This window comes from Danio rerio, chromosome 11 (genome assembly GCF_052040795.2).
Source record: "Danio rerio strain M-AB ecotype USA chromosome 11, GRCz13ab, whole genome shotgun sequence".
Lineage (NCBI taxonomy): Eukaryota > Metazoa > Chordata > Actinopteri > Cypriniformes > Danionidae > Danio > Danio rerio.
In genome coordinates, this window is record NC_141031.1 from 39,871,887 (window position 1) to 39,879,486 (window position 7,600).

The following is a 7,600-nucleotide window of genomic DNA, read 5'->3' on the forward strand; positions in this document are numbered from 1 at the left end:
GAACAAAACTTATCCTTTTTATAATCAATTTCAGATATTAACTATGGCTGCATACAGTAGTCTATGTGCGGAAATGACCTACTCAGCACAAGAAAATGAAGGCCTCCTTCAAGAGCATGCGATTAGAGCTCAGAAAGTTAGGACTTCCCTCGAGTAATCATTTTCAAAGAGGAAATCTTTCATCTGAATTTCCAGAAGAAACCTGCTTTATACTGCACAGCAAAAATATGCAGAATTTCAGAAGAAGTGAAATAGCAAAAATACACTGACCGGCCACTTTATTAGGTATACCTTATTAGTACCGGGTTGGACCCTTTTTGCCTTCAGAACTGCCTTAATCCCTCATGGTATGGATTTAACAAGGCACTGGAAAAATTCCTCAGAGATTTTGGTCCATGTTGACATGATAGCTGCAGATTTGTTGGCTGCACATCCATGATGCGAATTTCCCATTCCACCACATCCCATAGGTGCTCTATTGGATCTGGTGATTGTTGAGGCCATTTGAGTAAAGTGAACTCATGTTGAAGAAATCTGTCTAAGATAATTAGCGCTTTATGACATTGTGTGTTATCCTGCTGGAAGTAGCCATCAGAAGATGGCTACACTGTAGTCCAGGGGTCACCAACATGTTCTAAAAATAGCTCACCACAGCACCACATATGAGTAAGCTGCATCGAATATTTTTATAGGTATTCTTTTTAAATCACACTTGCATTTGTGTAAATTTGAAAATTACTTTAAGTTATATATTTTAAAAAAAAATTTAAAAACAATTTCAGACAAATAAAGTGTTGCATATTGATATTTATCTAACTTGTTAAATCATTGTTGACAACTACTGTAAGAAATCATTAACATGATCAATGTCTTCACATAGATAAATATTATTAATTATTAATAATTACATATAATTAAAAGTAAATTAAGAAAAATGTGTTATTTAATAACTGGTAGCCCTTCACACTAATCGGTACTCAAGAAGTAGCTCTCCAGAAGGTTGGTGACCCCTGCTGTAGTCATAAAGGGATGGGCATGGTCAGCAACGGTACTCAGTAGGCTGTGGCCTTGACACAATGCTTAATTGCTACTAAAGGGCACAAAGTTTGCCAAGAAAATATCCCCACACCATTACACCACCACCACAACCAGCCTAAACTTTCCATACAAAGCAGGATGGATCTATGCTTTCATGTTGTTGACGCCAAATTCTGACCCTATACCATTTGAATGTAGAAGCAAAAATCAAAACTCATCAACGTTTTTCCAATCTTCTATTGTCTAATTTTGTTGAGCCTGTGTGAATTGTAGCTTCAGTTTGCTGTTCTTAGCTGACAGGAGTGGCACCCACCATGGTCTTCTGCTGCTGTAACCAATCTGCCTCAAGGTTGGACGTGCTCTTCTGCAGACCTTGGTTGTAACAAGTGCTTATTTGAGTTACTGTTGCCTTTCTATCAGCTGGAACCAGTCTGTCCATTCTCCTCTGACCTCTGGCATCAACAAGGCATTTGCGCCCACAGAATTGCCGCTCTCTGGATAGTTTCTCTTTTTCAGACTGTTTTCTGTAAGATACACAACCCTAGTTGTGCCTGAAAATTCCTGTAGATCAGCAGTTTCTAAGCCCGTCATGCACCAACAACTGTGCCACATTTAAAGTCACTTAAATCACCTTTCTTCCCCATTCTGATGCTCGGTTTGAACTGCAGCAGATCGTCTTGACCATGTCTACACGCCTAAATGCATTGAGTTGCTTCCATGTCATTGGCTGATTAGAAATCTGCAATAACGAGCAGCTGGACAGGTGTACCTAATAAAGTGGCCTGTGAGTGTATAGCAGTAATATAACGCAAATCCTCCTCCACTGCAGTCAATACTTATTCATTCGGGCATGTTGCATTGAATTGCATTGCATTGCAATAAATTAATGCATTTGTTTAATTTATTGAAGCTCAACCTCAAGTTAAAGGATAAAACTGTAATGTTTCATGCAACACCTCAAAATATCTGCTTGCCACCTTTACAAAAGACAAGCTGTTCACCTCCTGCTCAACTCAGAAACTCATACTCATCTCTCACATTACCAGTCACGTCTGGAATATTCTTTGCACTCTATCCAAATAGCATAAACTGCAATGATATTCCTGATAGTGAGTAAAAAGTTGAGATCTGAGATATAAGTCAAAGAACAAAGGGTTTTCGAGTATCAAAACAATAAGTGCGATACAGTTTAAAGAGCAAAATAAGACCAATATACATTTGTACCATGATTTACAGACATGCACGCCATACAGTATGTCATTCAGTGTTATACCCAAAAAATCTTGTCAGACTTACTCAATAAAAAATAATATTTCAAGACCTATCATAAAGACTCTACTAAAAAAAAGTATTTAAAGATGATTCCTTGCTTTATTTGTTACGTTAAGTGCTTGTAAACTATTTATTTGGGCTGAATTTAAAAAAAAAACTAATTAATTTCAACATTCATTCATTCATTCATTCATATTCTTTTCAGCTTAGTCCCTTTATTAATCCGGGGTCGCCACAGCGGAATGAACCGCTAACTTATTCAGCACGTTTTTACACAGCGGATGCCCTTCCAACCGCAACCCATCTCTGGGAAACATCCACACACACTCATTCACACACACACTCATTTACTATGGACAATTTAGCCTACCCAATTCACCTGTACTGCATGTCTTTTGACTGTGGGGGAAACCGGAGCACCCGGAGGACACGCAGGGAGAACATGCAAACTCCACACAGACACGCCAACTGAGCCGAGTATCGAACCAGCGACCCAGCGACCTTCTTGCTGTGAGGCGACAGCACTACTAAATTTAATTTGTTTAAATTCAACCCAAATAAATTGCTTGCAACAATTTTGCCGACATCATTTTTAGTGTATTTAAGCATCACAGTGCAGAATCAAACTATTTAGTTATTGCAATTTTTAATCTTTTGTTACCACTCTTGTTTTTCCCATTTGTTTCTTCTTGTTCAAATTGCTTATTTAAAATGCGCTGAAACAACAGAATTCTTACGATTTTTTCGGGACAAGCTAACTGTTTTAAACTGTTTCTTAAATTTGTAAAATCAGTTACACAAAAATACTCAACGAATTGTTTGCGGCTTGTTTAAATTACTTATTTAAAATTAGCTAAAACAACAAAATTCTTAAGATTTTTTCGGGACAACTTAACTATTTTATGTTCTGTCTACTTAAATTTGTAAAAGCAATTAAGTTGGGACAACATGAAGTAGTTGTGTGGGATGTACAGTACGTACGATATAATACATATTCGTTTGATCACTTACACTTAATAAGTAGCCTACTTTAAAGAACAGAATTATAATTTTTTATCATTTATGCTAAGTAAAAGATTATTTAATTTAATGAATTTTCAAATTTAGTATTTGATGCATTAAATTAGACACTTTACTTAATTTTATAAGCTTATTGTTTTGTAGATAAAATTAGTTTGTCATTTTTAGACGGACACCAAAATTCAACCTTTCATAAGTTTTGAGCAGAGAATACTATTAAAACCTGTCGTACATTCAACATTTTGTAAGTTTTGAGCGGAAAATATTATCAAAACCTGTCATGAATTTAACATTTCATAAATTTTGAGTACAAAATACTATCAAAACCTGTCGTACATTCAACATTTCATATGTTTTGAGCAGATACATTCAACATTTCATAAGTTTTGAGAAGAAAATACTATCAAAACATGTCATCCATTCAACATTTTATAGGTTTTGAGCAGAGAATACTATCAAAACCTGTCATGAATTTAACATTTCATAAGTTTTGAGCAAATAATACTATCAAAACCTTTCGTACATTCAAAATTTCATACATTTTGAGTAGAAAATTCTATCGAAACCTGTTGTTAACTCAACATTTTAAATATTTTGAGTGGAAAATACCACCAAAATTTGTTGTACATTCAACATTTCATAAATTTTGAGCAGAAAATACTATTTAAACCTGTCGTACATTCAACATTTTGTAAGTTTTGAGCAGAAAATACTATCAAAACCTGTCATGAATTTAACATTTCATAAGTTTAGAGCAAATAAAACTTTCAAAACCTTTCGTACATTCAACATTCATACATTTTGAGCAGAAAACACTATTTAAACCTGTCGTACATTCAACATTTTGTAAGTTTTGAGCAGAAAATATTATCAAAACCTGTCATGAATTTAACATTTCATAAGTTTTGAGCAAATAATACTATCAAAACCTTTCGTACATTCAAAATTTCATACATTTTGAGTAGAAAATACTATCGAAACCTGTTGTTAACTCAACATTTTAAATATTTTGAGTGGAAAATACCACCAAAATTTGTTGTACATTCAACATTTCATAAATTTTGAGCAGAAAATACTATTTAAACCTGTCGTACATTCAACATTTTGTAAGTTTTGAGCAGAAAATACTATCAAAACCTGTCATGAATTTAACATTTCATAAGTTTAGAGCAAATAAAACTTTCAAAACCTTTCGTACATTCAACATTCATACATTTTGAGCAGAAAACACTATTTAAACCTGTTGTACATTCAACATTTTGTAAGTTTTGAGCAGAAAATATTATCAAAACCTGTCATGAATTTAACATTTCATAAGTTTTGAGCAAATAATACTATCAAAACCTTTCGTACATTCAAAATTTCATACATTTTGAGTAGAAAATACTATCGAAACCTGTTGTTAACTCAACATTTTAAATATTTTGAGTGGAAAATACCACCAAAATTTGTTGTACATTCAACCTTTCATAAATTTTGAGCAGAAAATACTATTTAAACCTGTCGTACATTCAACATTTTGTAAGTTTTGAGCAGAAAATACTATCAAAACCTGTCATGAATTTAACATTTCATAAGTTTTGAGCAAATAATACTATCAAAATCTTTCGTACATTCAAAATTTCATACATTTTGAGTAGAAAATTCTATCGAAACCTGTTGTTAACTCAACATTTTAAATATTTTGAGTGGAAAATATCACCAAACTTTGTTGTACATTCAACATTTCATAAATTTTGAGCAGAAAATACTATTAAAATCTGTCATACATTCAACATTTCATACATTTTGAGCAGAAATTACTATCAAAACCTGTCGTGAATTCAACATATCATAAGTTTTGAGCAGAAAATACTAACAAAATGTAACTGACAATATTAGCTCACCTTTGGGATTGTTGCTTTTCTGAACCTGTTGAAATGGTGTCAGAAAACCCATGACGAACCCATAAAGTCCATGTGTTTTTGAGATGTGAGCAGTGGCAGGGTCAGACAGGCCCTGAGCTCACTGTGAGAGCGGGATAGTTTTACGGCTGGTGTCCGCTTACCTGGCTAACCGATATAATGGTTTCTCCCTGTAACAGCTTCAATAATTAAATGACTTATTGGGTATTTCAGCCAATCACCATTCACAATTTCCTCTGTGACTGTCACATGACATGAGCCTGTACATTGAAGAGCGCATGCAGAAGTGCTAAAAATAAAATCGTGTGTCACATAGTTGATTTTTACGGCAGGTCAGCAGGTTTCAGTTTTAGATGTTATATAAAAGAATGCTTCCAAATTTTGCAGGCGTTCATGTTTGTTTTTGTAGCTTTTCAAACGGGTTTTAAGTGTAGATTGTATTGATTTCTTAGCTCTTCAGATAAACTGTGAAAAAGTTTAAAGTCTAAGTGTTTTTATTATTATTATTATATATGTTTTAAAAGAAAAAAAAACGATTTCAGTCTTTCAAAATTAAACTTTTAATTCAATGTGTTGCTGTTTTTTATTATTTGAAACCCTACACTCTGAAAAAAAGCTGGGTTCTTGTAATTCAACATTGGGTTAAATATGGACTGTTGGGTTCATTCAATCATATTCGTTCAGCTTAGTCCCTTTATTAATCAGGGATTACCACAGCAGAATGAACCGCCAATTATTCCAGCATATGTGTTTATGTATCAGATGCCCTTCTAGCCGTTACCCAGTACTGCAAAACACCCATTCACTCTCAAATTCACACACACACTCATACGCTACGACCAATTTAGCTTATTCAGTTCACATAGAGGCGTCAAGATGGCACAGTGGGTAGCACGATCGCTTCACAGCAAGAAGATAGCTGGTTTGAGCCTCAGCTGGGTCAGTTGGCATTTCTGTGTGGAGTTTGCATGCTCTCCCCATGTTCAAGTGGGTTTCCTCAGAGTGCTCCGGTTTCCCTCACAAGCTCATGTGGTATGTGAATTGGGTAAGCTAAAAATTGTCTGTAGTGTATGTATGTAAATGTGAGAGTGTATGGGTGTTTCCTAGTGATGGGTTGCAGCTGGAAGGGCATCCGCTGTGAAAAACATATGCTGGATAAGCTGGCAGTTCCTTCTGCTGTGGCCACCCCAGATTAATAAAAGGACAAACCCGAAAAGAAAATGAATGAGTTCACCTATAGCAGGAATGTGTGGGGGAAACCAGAGCACCTGGTGGAAACCCACGCCAACATTGGGAAAACATGCAAACTCCACACAGAAATGCCAACTGGCTCGAACCAGGGCCGTGCAGAGACCATCTAAAGGGCATGTGCAGGAGAAATTTTTTGAAGAGCGGGGGGGGGGGGGGGGGGGGGGGGGGGGGGTTGGTTGTTGTTGCGCGCGTTCTGAAGAGCGATGTTGTCGCGCGCCTACTGAAGGGCGGGACCGAGGGTGTGCCGCGTCGCGGGGGCACTTTTGATCATTTTGGAAGGGCACTTTCTATCCAAGACTAAAAAGGGCATGTGCACTGCACAGGTTGAGCCCTATGTGTGCACGTGCCTGGCTCGAACCAATGACCTTCTTGCTGTGAGATAACAGTGCTAACCGCTGAGCCACAGTTAAAAAGTGCAAGGTAAAACTAAAAAGTATCCAAGGTTGCAATATCCGCTACCAGATCTATTTTCAGCTGTCAGACACCCACATGAGAATATACTATAGTAATTTATAGTAAATACTATAGTGTTTTCTTAACCATACTGACACTGACACCTACAATAGAGAGATGTTACGCAATCATCTAAAATGTTGTTAGAATTGGTTTATGTGTATGGGCGATACATGTTCTCACCTAATTTCAGTCACATAGGTTCAAGTTATGGCACCTTCCAATTTTATTTTATGTATTAATGACTGATTAGAGTGAATTGGGGTTGGAACTAAACTCCAGGACCGAGTTTGGGCACCCTGTATTCAGGGGCGTAGCAACCGGGGGCGACAGGGGGGATACATCTCCCTCACTTTTAAAGCCGGACCATGTGATTAATAATTATATAAACGTACAATTTTGGATCTCATTCAGCTTTTAAAATGTCCACTACGCCCCTGCCTGTTTTAGACCTATGTCACACAGTATTCGTGTGTGTGAGTGTGTGTGTGTGTGTGTGTGTGTGTGTGTGTGTGTGTGTGTGTGTGTGTGTGTGTGTGTGTGTGTAAGTGTGTGTGTGTGTGTGTGTGTGTGTGTGTGTGTGTGTGTGTGTGTGTGTGTGTGTGTGTGTGCGGACATGAGTGAAAACAGACATGAAGAGCCCCGAGGGTCACTTGTAGTAT

General features: G+C 36.6%; 1 protein-coding gene across 9 annotated transcripts in view; it reads right to left on the minus strand.

The window, feature by feature from the left end:
* Positions 1 to 5,395, minus strand: part of cacna1da (calcium voltage-gated channel subunit alpha1 Da) — a 184,200-nt gene extending 178,805 nt beyond the window's left edge. For all 9 annotated transcript variants that reach the window (XM_087272077.1, XM_087272082.1, XM_087272079.1 and 6 more), the window contains exon 1: positions 5,217 to 5,395. The gene's annotated coding sequence lies outside the window, so the exon portion shown is untranslated. The remainder of the gene's footprint in view (positions 1 to 5,216) is intronic.
* Between the last annotated feature and the right edge of the window lie 2,205 nt (positions 5,396 to 7,600).